This window comes from Podarcis melisellensis (assembly GCF_964234715.1).
Source record: "Podarcis melisellensis genome assembly, chromosome: 11".
Taxonomy (NCBI): domain Eukaryota; kingdom Metazoa; phylum Chordata; class Lepidosauria; order Squamata; family Lacertidae; genus Podarcis; species Podarcis melisellensis.
The window spans coordinates 15002546-15016491 of record NC_138543.1 but is presented as its reverse complement, the minus strand read 5'-3'; positions in this window follow the sequence as shown (position 1 = coordinate 15016491).

Sequence of the window (13946 nt, the reverse complement as noted above, 5' to 3'; positions counted from 1 at the left end):
CCTATCAAGAAGTGTCGCCACGCTTTGAAAGCTGCATGAATGGCCAACAACTCCCTGTCCCATATGGTATAATTGCGCTCCGTCTTGCTGAGCTTCCGGGAGTAGAACGCACCCGGTCTCCAGTTGCCTTGTGAATCCTCTTGCAAAAGAACGGCCCCAACCGCTCTGTCTGACGCATCGGTCTCTACCCGCATGGGTCTGCCGGGATTCACGTGGAGCAGCTGCTCTTCGGAGGCGAAAAGACCCTTAAGCGTCCGGAAGGACCGCTCCGCTTGTTCGGTCCAGACGAACTTCTTCTTCTTGGAACTGAGGGTGTCAGTGATAGCCGCCGTCGCGTTCGCAAAGCCTTTAATAAACTTGCGGTAAAAATTGGCAAAGCCGATGAACCTCTGGACCTCTTTCCGATTTCGAGGGCTTTTCCAGTCCAACAGCGCTTGAACCTTAGCCCTGTCCATGGCCAGTCCCTCGTCGGACAACTTGTAGCCAAGGAAATCAACCTCTCTGACATCAAACTGGCATTTTTCCAACTTGGCGTACAGCCTGTGTTCCTTCAGCCTCTGCAGGACCTCCCTCACGTCCTTATCGTGATCCTCCGGCGATTCCGAGAAAATCAGGATATCGTCGAGAAAGCAGACACACTTTTTGTAGAGGAGACCTGCTAGCACGTGGTGCATAAATGCTTGAAAAACGTGGCTGCCATTTTGGAGGCCGAAAGGCATGACTCTGTATTCGTATGTGCCCAGAGGGGTGAACATGGCGGTCTTCCACTCATCTCCTTTCCGGATGCGGATGAGATTGTAAGCTCCACGTAGGTCCAGCTTGGTGAAAATCTTGCCCCTCCTGACGGTCGCTAAAAGGTCGTCAATCTTGGGCATGGGGAAAGCTTTGGGCTTAGTCAAGCTGTTTATGAACCTGTAATCCACTATAAGCCTTTTTTGGGGCGTGTCTTTCTTCTTCACAAAGAAAACAGGGCTGCCTCCCGCTGCTTTAGATTCCTGGATGAAACCGCGCTTGAGGTTATGGTCTATGAACTCCCGAAGCTCTTGCATTTCGTCCTCCGACATGGAGTACAGCTTGGCAGCAGGCAGTTGCGCCCCTGGCACTAAATCAATCGCGCAGTCGTAAGGTCTGTGAGGCGGCAACTTGTCAGCTTCCTTCTCACAGAAAACCTCCAAGAAGTCCTGGTACTTGTGAGGCACTGTTTGCACCATACCCAGATGCAACTGCTGCTCGGCTTCTCCTCCCTGATCGGTCTGAAAGCAATGCTGAGCACAATACGATGAACAAAAGGTGATCTGCCGCTGATACCACGCAACCGCGGGACTGTGCCTCTCCAGCCAACTCATGCCTAACACGATGGGCGTGTCCGATAAGTGGGTGACATTGAAACTAATAAGTTCTCGATGGTTGCCAATCTGCATCAGCATGGGAGGGGTTTGCTGCACCACTTGCCCCCCCAGCAACTTCCTGCCGTCTACCGTGACCACGTTCAGAGGCGTCGTTGCAGGCAGGAGCGCCATGTTGTGCTGCTTAACGAACTGCAGTCCCACGAAGTCGGCGTTGCTTCCCGAATCGATCGTTATTGGAACCTCGAGGAGTCTCCCATCAGGCAGCTGGAGTGTTGCTGTGAGCAGAACTGCCGGTTTGGGAGGCAAAGGGTCCACGCTCTGCGGCGATGCTGGGGGCTTGTCTACAGATCCGCCTGGCTGAGCCCCAGGAGCTCTGCTTCCAGCCAGGCACTGTCGTTTCCCTGAAGTCGCTCCCCTGGTTGCACCTCTGCTGTCACAGTTGCCAGTGCCGCAGTGTGCTTCTGGAGCCTCTGGGGGCACTCTTTCGCCATATGGTGCGCACTGTCACAGATGTAACACTTCCTGGTTCCTCTAGGAGGCTTCGCTTTGGCTGCACCAGGGACAGGGCTCTGGGATGGCTTCTGAGCCCTAGCACCACCAATCTCCATTGGCTCCTCGCTGTCCTTCCCCATTGGCGAGGGGTGCGCACGGCTGAAATCCCTGTGCACAAAAGGGAGAGTCCTCGCTTGCGCACGCGCTTGGGGCCCGTCCTCCCCGTGCCACGGACGTCCCTCATGTCGAATTCCAATAGCTAAAGCCCGTTGCACCACGTCTTCTAGGGTCTGGGGTCTGTCCCCCCTAGCGATCTCATCCTTGATGGGGGGGCTCAATCCCTCCCAAAAAAGATCTCTGACCGGTTTACTGTCCTTTGGCCAATCTAAGGCGGTGAGCAATGCAAAAAATTTAGAGTGGTATTGGCGCACAGTCGCTTTCCCCTGCCTCAGCCCGTGCATTTGACGGCGCGCAATGTCCACATCCACAGAGGATTGAAAACAAGAATCCATCGCTTTGATGAACGCAGTTGAATTGCGACGGGCCGGTCCATCTTCGCGCCACAGATTGCGTAGCCAAGCCCTGGCCTCCCCATGCAGGTGCGAAACAATGAACCCCACTTTCTCCTCCTCATCTTTAAAATCGTGACGGAGTAAATGCAGTGCATACACGACGTCCGCTCTGAAATTGGGATAGTCTTGCAAGTTGCCATTAAAATGCGGAACCAGGGCACCCCCCCGCCGTCCAAGCGCAATGCCCTCCGCTCTGGATCCTGGGGCCCCCGCCCTGTCCGCGTGTTCCCACCTTGCCTGCAAATCCTGGCACGTCTTCTCCAAGTCGTCATTCTTCTTCTGCGAAGCAATGACTGCCGATGTGAGAGCGGTAACCTGATCCCGCAGTGCAACCAGCTGCTCCTCAGCGCTCATGGCTGCTCCCGTTCGTGAGCTTCGCAAAAAAAAAATTTTTGCTTTCAGAGAGGGGACTTACTGTCACGGCCACCCAGGATGGGTCCCAGCTCACAAGAGACCTCACTCCGTTGCAGTTTATTTACAGGAAAAGTTTATTGAAGATTTCTGCTTCTCATACAGTTCAGCATTGTGGCCGTACGTCTGTCACGTTAGAACGCTGAAGTCCCCTCTGACTCCTCCCCTCTTCCACACCAACTTAATAGCCTGGCTCTAGACCACCTCTTCCTCTCCTTTCTTTTCCGCAGGGTCTTCCTGCCCCCCTGGGTTCCCTCTCTCCGTGACTCGCCTGAGGCTGAATCCTCTGCCGCCTCTTCCCCCCTCCTTCTGGCTTTGGGGCCGGGCTCCTCCCCTGAGCTCTCTCCACTTCCGCGCGCCTCTACGTTTGAACTTGGCGCGCGTACGTTGCTCCTGACCTTTCTTTCGACCGCTACACCACCCTTTGTTCTGCTCTCCACCCTTTCCGGCTGAACACCTTGCTCCAACCCCCTTTCTCTGTTCTCTCCTAATCCTGCTCCCTCCGAGAGGCTGACGACTCCACCCCCTTTACTCCGTTCCAGCTGAGATGCCTCTTGCTGCGTCTGTCTTCCACTGGGCTCCTCTCCGCTTCTCCCTTCTCCTCCCTTTTGCTTGATTAAGGTAACCCCCTTTTGAGAATCCTCTGACTCGCTGCTCAGACTCGTGGATTCCCTTAGAATTCCGTCATCTTCTTCCTCATCCTTCTGCCCCTCCTCCCACTCGCTCTCCGTCTCCTCTGTCATCTCCTCCTCTCTCCCAGAAACCCTGACAAGTGTCCTTGCTCTCAGTCTGTAATTTCCTCTTTTTTTTTTAACGACTTTGAGAATTGTTTTTCCTGCTATAAATCAGGGGGGCCTCCTTGTCTTAGGAGAATGGCCAAGGTTTTTTTTCTGCCTGGCATGAAACATTTGAAAATCCTTTTTTAAGCTCATTTTAAAATACAAGCCTTGATTGAAATATATAAGCTTTGATAAAAATGCAGGCTTATAATTAGATGCCTCATTCCCCCCTTTCAAGCTCAAGGACCTTCATCCCAAGTGTCCTTGATAGCTTGACCTTCATCATATTCCTGAGGTAAAGCTCTGTATAGGGCCATGATATGAGGTAGAGTTTCATTTGAAACCATCTTGCTAATTGTACTTCTAAAACATGAAATGATACATGGCATCATACATAAAACCATTACTACTACTGTCAAGAAAAACAAGCAAGACAATAGTATCCCTTTGAGTCCTGTGACATTAGGTAACCAATTGGTGAGCCATCCCATATCCCATCCTTCCCATGTTTGTACTGGGACATGTGCTATATTCTCCATCTTTGTGGCCAACACACGGATTGCCTCACCATTATCTGAAATGTTAAAGCAACAGGCATTCCCTGTCAAGTTCAAGACTCCACATAGGCCTCCCTGCCTGGCAAGTACATAATCCATTCCCATTTTCAGCTGCAAAATGGCGGCTCTACTTTCATCCAACTGTTGTGCAATAAGTCTCAAACTCTGGGCCGTTGCATTGGTTACAAGTTCCACTACTGCTTGCAATCGAATTATTCTATTTAGATTATAAATAGGATCCCGTGCCCCTTGTATGAGCTCACCAGGATTCCAGGAGGCAGGATCATAATAGGCTATAATGCGCTCTGGTGGCCAATCATCAGTACCGCTCCAACTTTGGGTACTTCCTCCTGCTATATGAGAAATATCAGCGTTTCTTCGTGTACGCTTGACCGAACTAGTGGGCATAATCCACATTGGTGGTAATACCCATCCCAAGAAACAAGTCCCACTCCATTTGGAAGGGAGTTTCTTGTATGCCCATTCTCCACATATCCACCACAACCATCGGGTCTGAGGTTTTTGGTACGTGGAGTGCATAAGGCGAAATATCAAAAGGGGTAGAGAATTCACTGTGCAGTATGTTAGATTGCCTTTTTCTGTCACAGTTATGTTCCATACCACTTTCCATGCATGAATAAAAGGAGGTGCACAGGGCAAGGTATTCCGAGTTCGATACGTAGTACCGTTTGCCCAGGTTTGACTATTCTTAATATAATCCCAAGTATAGTGGCAATGAGAAGAGCCTATCATGGTAGGATCAGCTGCATCTGATGATTTATGCACACAGATTTCCCCTTGCACAGGTATAACTCGTATTGGTTTAGTTGAGTTCCAACCGGGGAAATTCTGTACTTCTGTTTGGTGTGGCATTTCGCTTACCATACCAATGGCACTTAATGGTATTGGTAATAAGGGCATACCTCCCTCTGAATCATCTGGCCCAAGAGAGCAAACAAGGCAATTAGTCCTATTTGCAACATTGGCTACCATCTCAGCTAAGCCTACCCACATATTGTGGTCATGGCGGAATCCATATTTAGCAAATTTGGTCAGATTCATGGACCCTTCCCCTTCCCAAGGGATCAGGATTAATAATGAAATCATGTTGATGTCTAGCATATGCATTCCTTCCACAAAAGATTACCTTATTGTGATAGCAAATAATTATTAGTCCCAATATAATTCCCCCAGTGACAGAAATGGGGAACCACCAAGACCAAAACATATATCCCGAGGATCCCCAATGAGTAATATCACTTATAATTGTTCCACAAGGGGGCAGTCAATCGATTGTATAAGAGAATCTTCCCGTTCACAGTCGCTGGTTCAGACGCTCCTCAAGCTTCAGGCGTGCGCAGGTCAGCCAGCTTCCAGGTTGTGGCTGCAGCAGGCCGGTCGTCAAATGTTGCCCGTGACCTAGCCCGTTCCCGGTAGGGCTAGATACAGGGGTTTTTGGAGAGAGTCAGTTTTAAAGGATTAGAGGGGTCACCTTTGCACGTCCAACTGCCTTCAGACTTCTTCAAACGAGAGTGATGAATCCAGGGGGTCACCTCAGCTACCTTCACCGCTGTTGGAGTAGAGAGCAAGACGGTGTAAGGTCCACGCCATTTAGGTGCAAGTGGATCGCGTTTCCACTCTTTCACCCATACGCTATCGCCAGCCTGGAACTGATGAATCGGCTCGGCAATGCTGCACGGCGTGCGTTCGAGGGCCCACCTGTTAAGAGAAACAAAAACACGGGAGAGAGATTGCACTTGTCCCTGTGTCACATAGTCTCCTATTTGTTTAAGATCAGCTGGAATATCCTGAACAAAGGAGGGCGGTCTCCCATACAGGAGCTCAAAAGGTGACAACTTAAGTCTTTTTGTGGGTGCACACCTAACACGAAACAGTGTTATGGGTAACACATCTACCCATCCCAATCCCGTTTCCTGGGTTAATTTAGCCAATTGGGTTTTCAGAGTCCGATTCATTCTTTCAGTTTTCCCTGAACTCTGAGGCCTATATGCTGCATGCAGTCTCCATTTCACTTGTAGGACTCGACATACATCTTGTACTACTTGATCAATGAACGCTGGCCCATTATCACTTCCAATGCATCTAGGTAATCCAAACCTTGGGATCAATTCAGTGAGGAGTCTCTTAGTTACCTCTCGTGCCTTTTCAGTTCGGGTGGGAAAAGCTTCAACCCATCCGGTAAGAGTATCTACAAACACAAGGAGATACTTGAATCCCTTAGAAGGGACCAGCTCTGTGAAGTCCACAATTAGGCTTTCCATGGGGACGTATCCCACATGCTGAATTCCAGGAGGTTGTACCGGTCCCTGCCTGGGATTGTTTTTAGCACAAAGAACACATTTCTGTGAAATGCAAGTTGCTAATTGTGATAGATTAATAATATACAACTTCCGACTGAGACTCTCTCTGGTTGCAGTACCGCCAAGGTGAGTAGATTCATGATAATTTCTTACAATTGTGCCTGCTAGATGATGAGGTACATAAATCCTATTGTCCGGCAGGATCATCCAACCGTCCTTCATAACCGCTCCTTCCTGTTCAGCCCACTTCCTCTCTTCTGGGGTATAGTGAGGTTTAACTTCTTCTGGAACTACCTCTGGTATGAGGGCTGCTATAAATCCTCCCACAGGCTTTTGGGCTGCCTCTCGGGCTGCTTTGTCAGCAGCATGATTTCCTCTGGTTATTGGATCCCTTCCTCGTCCATGACCTTTGCAGTGCATTACAGCAATCTGTTCTGGAGCCCATACTGCTTCTAACAGGATTTCTACTTCAGGTCCATATTTCAAGGCCTTCCCGTGGGCTCCGATTAGACCTCTTTCTTTCCATAGAGCTCCATGTGCATGCAGGGTTAAGAAGGCATATTTAGAATCAGTATAGATGTTTGCCTTACATCCAGCTGCCAACTGCAGAGCTCTAGTTAAGCCTATAAGTTCAGCTTTTTGTGCTGAGGTGCCAGCAGGCAAAGCTTCAGCTTCCACAACTTCCTCATTGGTGACCACAGCATATCCTGCTCGTCTGGCACCTTCATGCAGGTAACTGCTACCATCCGTATAATATACAACATCTGGATTTTTCAATGGCTCATCTTTCAGATCAGGTCTACTGGAATAAACTTCATCCATTATTTGGAGACAATCATGTGATTCTTCATCATCTACCTCTGGTAGGGGCAGCAAAGTCGCTGGATTGAGCATATTCACTACTCGTAGATGAATCCTGGGATTTTCACACAATAGGCCTTGGTATCTAGCCATCCTTGGGTTCGTCAGCCAATAACTACCCTTATATTCCATGAGTGTCAGAACAGCATGAGGTACATTCACATACATCGTCTGGCCGAAGGTAAATTTATCAGCTTCTTTGACAAGGCTTGCAGTGGCCGCTACTGCCCTTAGGCATGGAGGCCATCCTTTTGCTACTGAGTCCAATTGTTTAGACAAATAAGCTACTGGACGGTTCCAACTTCCTAATCTCTGGGTCAGGACTGCCGCTGCAATCCCATTCTGTTCATGTACATACAGCTGAAAGGGTTTTTCCGAATTAGGCAATCCAAGGGCTGGGGCCTCCATAAGTCGTTGTTTGATAACTAAAAAGGCTTGTTTCTGCTCAGGTCCCCATACGAATGGGTCCTTTTCTGCACCTCGAGTGCTTTCATGTAAGGGCTTGGCCAGACTGCTGAAATCAGGTATCCATAGTCTACAAAACCCTGCTGTTCCCAGGAATCCTCTAAGTTGTTTTCTTGTGGTAGGTTCCTTGATAAGGCAAATAGCTTCTTTCCTCTCTGGTCTCAATGCTCGTTGTTGGTGTGAGATGTCAAAGCCCAAATATTTGACCTTTTCTAAACATAACTGTGCCTTTTTCTGGGAAACTCGGTAGCCAGCTTCCCAGAGCAAGTGGAGCAGTTCCTCTGTCCCTTCTTTACAGGTATCAAAATCTTTTGCCGCTAATATAAGGTCATCTACATATTGCAGAACTACCTTTTCTCCCGGTATTGAGGGGTAACTTGTTAGATCCCTCGCCAAGGCAGTGCCAAATAAAGTTGGGGAATTTTTAAATCCCTGGGGCAATCTTGTCCAGGTTAGCTGGCCTTTTGTTCCTGTCAAAGGGTCTTCCCACTGGAAGGCAAATATAGGTTGGCTCTGTGGTGCCAGCCGGCAACAGAAAAATGCATCTTTCAAGTCCAATACAGTAAAAAATGTTGCTTCTGGTGGTATCAAACTCAGCAAGGTATATGGGTTTGGTACATTTGGGTGCAAGGTCTCGATAGCCTGGTTTACGAGCCTCAAGTCCTGCACTGGCCTGTATTCATCTGTCCCAGGTTTTCGAACAGGCAAAAGGGGTGTGTTCCATTCTGATTGGCAAGGCTTAAGCAGACCATATTTTAATAGGCGGTCCAAATGTTTCTGGATGCCCTCTGCTGCTCGCCGGGGTAAGGGATATTGCCTTACAGATACAGGGGTAGCCATAGGTTTTAGGGTTACTACAATTGGAGCTATATTCTTAGCCATTCCTGGTGGGCTATTTTCGGCCCATACTCCTGGTGGCACCTGTAGAGTTCGGAGGAGCTTGTTTAATTCTGTATCCAATGTGGGTTGGACTTGCAAGGCTGACATTAGGCGCCATGATTGTTCCTTAGGTACTGAGAGGGTAATTATTCCTGCTGCTTTTGATGGCAGCTTCATTTCTGGACCTCGAGGAGTGAAGGTGATTTGGGCCTGCAATTTGGACAGCATATCTCTGCCTAAGAGAGGTATTGGACACTCAGGTATATACAAAAACTGATGGGTTAAACGATGTCCCCCAATCTGGCATTCCAAAGGTTGGAGGAAAGACCTCTTAGCTGACTGTCCAGTGGCACTTTTAATGACTACACTTTTGGATGCCTTTTTCTGCAATAGTTCTGGGAGTACTGAGTATTCAGCCCCAGTATCAATCATAAAGTCTATTAAATGGCTCCCTAATTGAATCGTGACCGTGGGCTCCTGGAAGCCTAACTTTATGGAGTCCGGTCGTTCCTAGTCTTGAGTAAAATCCTCTTCTGCCAGTCCAATGAAATTGTCTCTACTCCGTCCCTGTCCTGGTCTCTGATATCTTCCATCTCGGATCATTCCCCGTCCCCGTCCCTGGTTTCTTGGGCCGGAGCCTGGGCCTGGGCCTGGGCGTACTTCTTCCAACCTCAAGGGTTCAGGACACTCCCGCTTCCAGTGACCCTCCTTCTTGCAATTTGCACATTGATTCCTTCCCAGTGGTGGATTCTTTCCCCGCCCTCTCCCTCCATTTAAGGGGCGGTGGTCTTGCTTCACTGCTGTGGCTAGCATCACCATCTTTTCCTTCTGCCACTTCTTCTTCTCTTGTTTCTCAGCCTCATCCCTATTCCGATAAACTCGGCGTGCAATGGCCATAATTTGGCTCATCAGCATCCCTTCCCATCCTTCTGATTTCTGAATTTTCTTACGAATGTCAGAAGCGCACTGGGCCACAAATGTAGCAGTAATCATTCTGCTGTTTTCAGGGGCTTCAGGGTCAAAAGGAGTCCATATACGATAGGCTTCCTGCAGCCTCTCTAAAAAGTCTCCCGGACTCTCATTTGGTTTCTGTTCTACTTCTGAGACTTTAGACATATTAGTGGGCTTCTGACATGCCCTGCGGATACCTTGCACAAGCGTCTGGCGGTAGGTGGTAAGTCTGGTCAGGTGAATTGCATTGTTTGGATCCCAATTAGGATCTTCCAAGGGAAAGTTGTCTTGGAGATGACGGTCAATATTAAAAATATTTCCCACTCTGGCCTGCTCACGCAAATATATCTGTGCCTTTTCAATTATGTCTCTCCTTTCCTCAGTGGTGAAAAGAGTATTTAGGAGCTGGCGACAATCTGTCCAAGTAGGGCTATGAGTATTTACTATTGAAGTCACCAAGTCCATCATAGCCTGAGGTTTTTCTGCAAAAGATGGGGTGTGTGTTTTCCAATTCATCAGATCTGTAGTTGTGAATGGAATATATTGCAGGGTCGAAGTTCGAGGGGGCCGTGGTCCGGGTTGCCCATTAACCAGCACAGGCTCCTCAAGTGCATCAAATACTCTTCTAAGAGGGGCTACTACGTGACCTTTCTCTTCACTTTGCTCTAGGGGCCTCAAATCATAAGGGATGGTATCTGTTCCAAGGCGGTCTTTTAGCAGCTTTATACGCCTGGCTGTATTGCTTGCTGACCGATCCAGGTCTCCCTGTAACTTCTGTAATATTTCTCTGGGACTTGGATGTACAGGGGTTTGGGGTGGGCAATCAGTTGTTCCACTAAAAGAGACTGTAGATGGAGGTCTATTAGGAGTCACAGGTGGAATAACCACTTCTGCTTGGGCTTTATTATAGGACTCCAATGCCTCCTGAAGATATTTATCATAATCTATCAAGGAATCAAGCTCTGTGACTCCACCCCCATTATTCATTCCACTTTCTTGCCTTGGGGTTACAACTGGTGGAGTGTTTGGATTAGGCTCCCTTCGATGTGGAGCATAGGGTGGGGGTGGAAGCACCTCTTCCTCTGGCCCCTCAAAAATGGGTTTAAGTTTATTTGGCAAGATTCCTTTCCTAGCTTCAGCTTTTACAGCCAATAATTTGCATCGTTTGACTTTGCATTTCCTTATCCATGGAGGATTTTTATTTAATGTGCTCAGCCAGGAATCTATATCTGGAAATTGTTCTGGGCACCCTCCAGTTTCTTTGGCGATATCGGACCAAAGTTTGTTTACTAAATTTATATCAAAGGTTCCCTGAGATGGCCATCCAGTAATTTGTTTTGGCCATTCTAGTTCACATAACGTTCTCAAGCGCTCTGGCGTCATTTTGACTCCATATGCCCCTGAGAAGGCTTTCTTAAAATTATTTAACATACACTCAAGAGGTGTATTTTCCCCCTTTGAACCCCCAACTCCCATTGTATGGCCCTGTGAAGTATCCACTCAGTCACTCACAGACGCACTTTGTGGGTTTCCTTGCCTAGTGAAGTCGCCTTACTAGGAACCGAAGTACTGCCCACTCCACACTCAGGTCAGCTACAGATTGCTCTGTACTTTCTCACACATACAATGCGCTGGATACTTCACCACACTCTACCTCCCAATTTTCCCTTTTCCTCCACCAGACCAACATCTGATGTACCCAACCACCTAGCGTACTCAGTTTCCCCTTACTGAGACGCAGAAGTTTGATCAAGACTTCTCTTCCTCCCAATTAATTGGAGGGCCAAAAATCCCTTTGTGCACTTACCCTTGGTTGGTTCCCTGTTTCCCCCGGTCCGTCGCCGCCAGTGAGCAGGGTATCAGACAGACGAGACTTCTGCGTTCCCCCTGGAAAAATTTACCAGTGCGCGCTGGGTAAGCAGTTTAGAGATCCTCTCTCTTGTACCCTGCCCAGTAGGGCGAAGGGGCTGCGTTCCAGCAGACCACTTATCCGAGTCACAGGGCACCATAAAATGTAGCACCTCTGCTTGTGGTTAACGCTTAGCTGGAATGAAATATTCAACGCAGCAATAGAGAAATTAAAATAATAATTTATTTGTCAGACAAATAAATGAGAGGCTCAGTGGTATATGGTTACCAAGCTCTGGCCTGGCCTCCTGCCATTCTGGCCAGCACTTATATTCCCTTAATCCAGCCCCCTTTGCTCCTCCTGTGGCTGCCTCTGTCCAATCAGCCTGGTTGAAATTCCTATTGGCTGTTTGCTAGAACCAATCACAATAGATACACCCATTTCCTTCTATCCTTATAAGGGAGACAAAGAGCTATATATAAATGACAAATAAGTAATAATATATCTTACATGGAATCTTAATTACCAGCTCACCTCTTGCCCTCCTTGCCCTATTGCCTTCTAAAACAAATGGTTAATCTTACATTTTTATCTTCAAGGATCTTGAGTTAATCATCATTGAAAGATCTCCTTCATTTGAGGGTCTTTTAAACAAATGCCTGACAACTATATATCAGGAGTGTTCGATGGCGTCTCCTGTCTGGCAAGGGGGGCTAGGCTCATTTGCCCCTCTGGTCTCCTATTGCAATATGACTCTAAGAATCTAGCATTTCTTAAATCCTTTGCATAATTACATTTAAGCCAATATATTTAAGCTAATATATTTCATACATTATCATAGGTAGCCTTTTAAAAGAATAAAACCTTTGTAAAGTAAAAAGGAAGGAACTCAGTGAAAAACAGCTTTTAAAGAAGCCTCTTTTAGTTTACACCTCCCCCTTTCACCCTCCTCTCCAGCCTCAAAATAAAATAGGAAGAAGCTTCTTCTCCAGCCAAGCCAGTTGCCTTTCCCAACATTTTTAACCTTTTTAACTCTCTCAGTTTAAGAAAGAAACAGCTTTAAAAGATTTCCCAAAAATGCTCTCATTCAGCCAGCTAGATGTTTTTCCCCATTTGCTCCTGGCTTTAGAAAATACAGCTCAAGGTTTTGCTCAGAGGCCGAAGGTATCATTTTACTATTTGCCCATTCCTAATTGTGTTTTCTCAGCCTTTTTTATCTTCTGAAACATGCAGGATCAGTGTCCTTGCTCTCAGTCTGTAATTTCCTCTTTTTTTTTTAACGACTTTGAGAATTGTTTTTCCTGCTATAAATCAGGGGGGCCTCCTTGTCTTAGGAGAATGGCCAAGGTTTTTTTTCTGCCTGGCATGAAACATTTGAAAATCCTTTTTTAAGCTCATTTTAAAATACAAGCCTTGATTGAAATATATAAGCTTTGATAAAAATGCAGGCTTATAATTAGATGCCTCACTTTTACATGCACAAAGATGGAAGGACCCAGCAATGGAAGGAAGGCTGTTAAAATCAACAGACTTGGCTGAGATGGCAAAATGGACATGCTTCATCAGAGAAAAGCCATTGTTAACACTGGTTAAGGACTGGAAACCTCTCGTGGGCTTTTTGTGTGAAAAAGAATTAACAATGGGGTCCTTTATATCAGCACCGCAAGCCCCTCCACCTCCCGTCATGGTAGAGGGAGAGCAAATTCTAGACTCCAGGATGCAAAGAAAGAAGTTGCAATACCTGATTGTGTGGAAGGGTTATGGCCCTGAAGAAAGATCATGGGAGTACGCAGAACATGTCCATGCGCCAGACATGCAAAGGGCATTCCATACATGCCACCCCAACCGACTGAAACCACCTGGTGGGAGGGCACTGGAGAGGGGGGTGATGTCAGAGGCTGGGCAGAGGAGGAATGGTGGAGACCGCCTCCCTATCCTGACCCTTCTAAGGAGGAGGAAGAGGGAGACAGTATAGATTTACAACAGGGGTTTGAGGGAGGTCACAGCTGAGAGGCAGATGAGGGGGAAAGTCGGGAAATAATGGGAGAGGAGGCGCAGGCAGAACCCAGGGCTGGATTTAGGTTTGATGAAGCCCTAAGCTACTGAAGGTAATGGGGCCCTTTATATGCCCAGCTGTCCTTTGTCAACAACAAATGGTCGCTGTCTTTTGTTTTGAATATATGCTATATGGTAATTTATGGACCTAATAGGTATCTAAAGCCATTTGCACATAACAAATAGGAGCCCACACAACACTGTTGCTGTATGTAGGTTTTATTTTATTTGTTTTTATCTTTTATTTTGGAAATGTGCATCCAGGTTTTTTTCCCTTTAATTTTTTGGGGGCCCCTAAGAGAGTGTGGCCCTAAGCCAGGGGGTTTGGGCTGGGTGTTCATCAGTATGCAGATGACACCCAGCTCTACCTCTTCTTTAAATCAGAACCAGTGAAGGCGGTGAAGG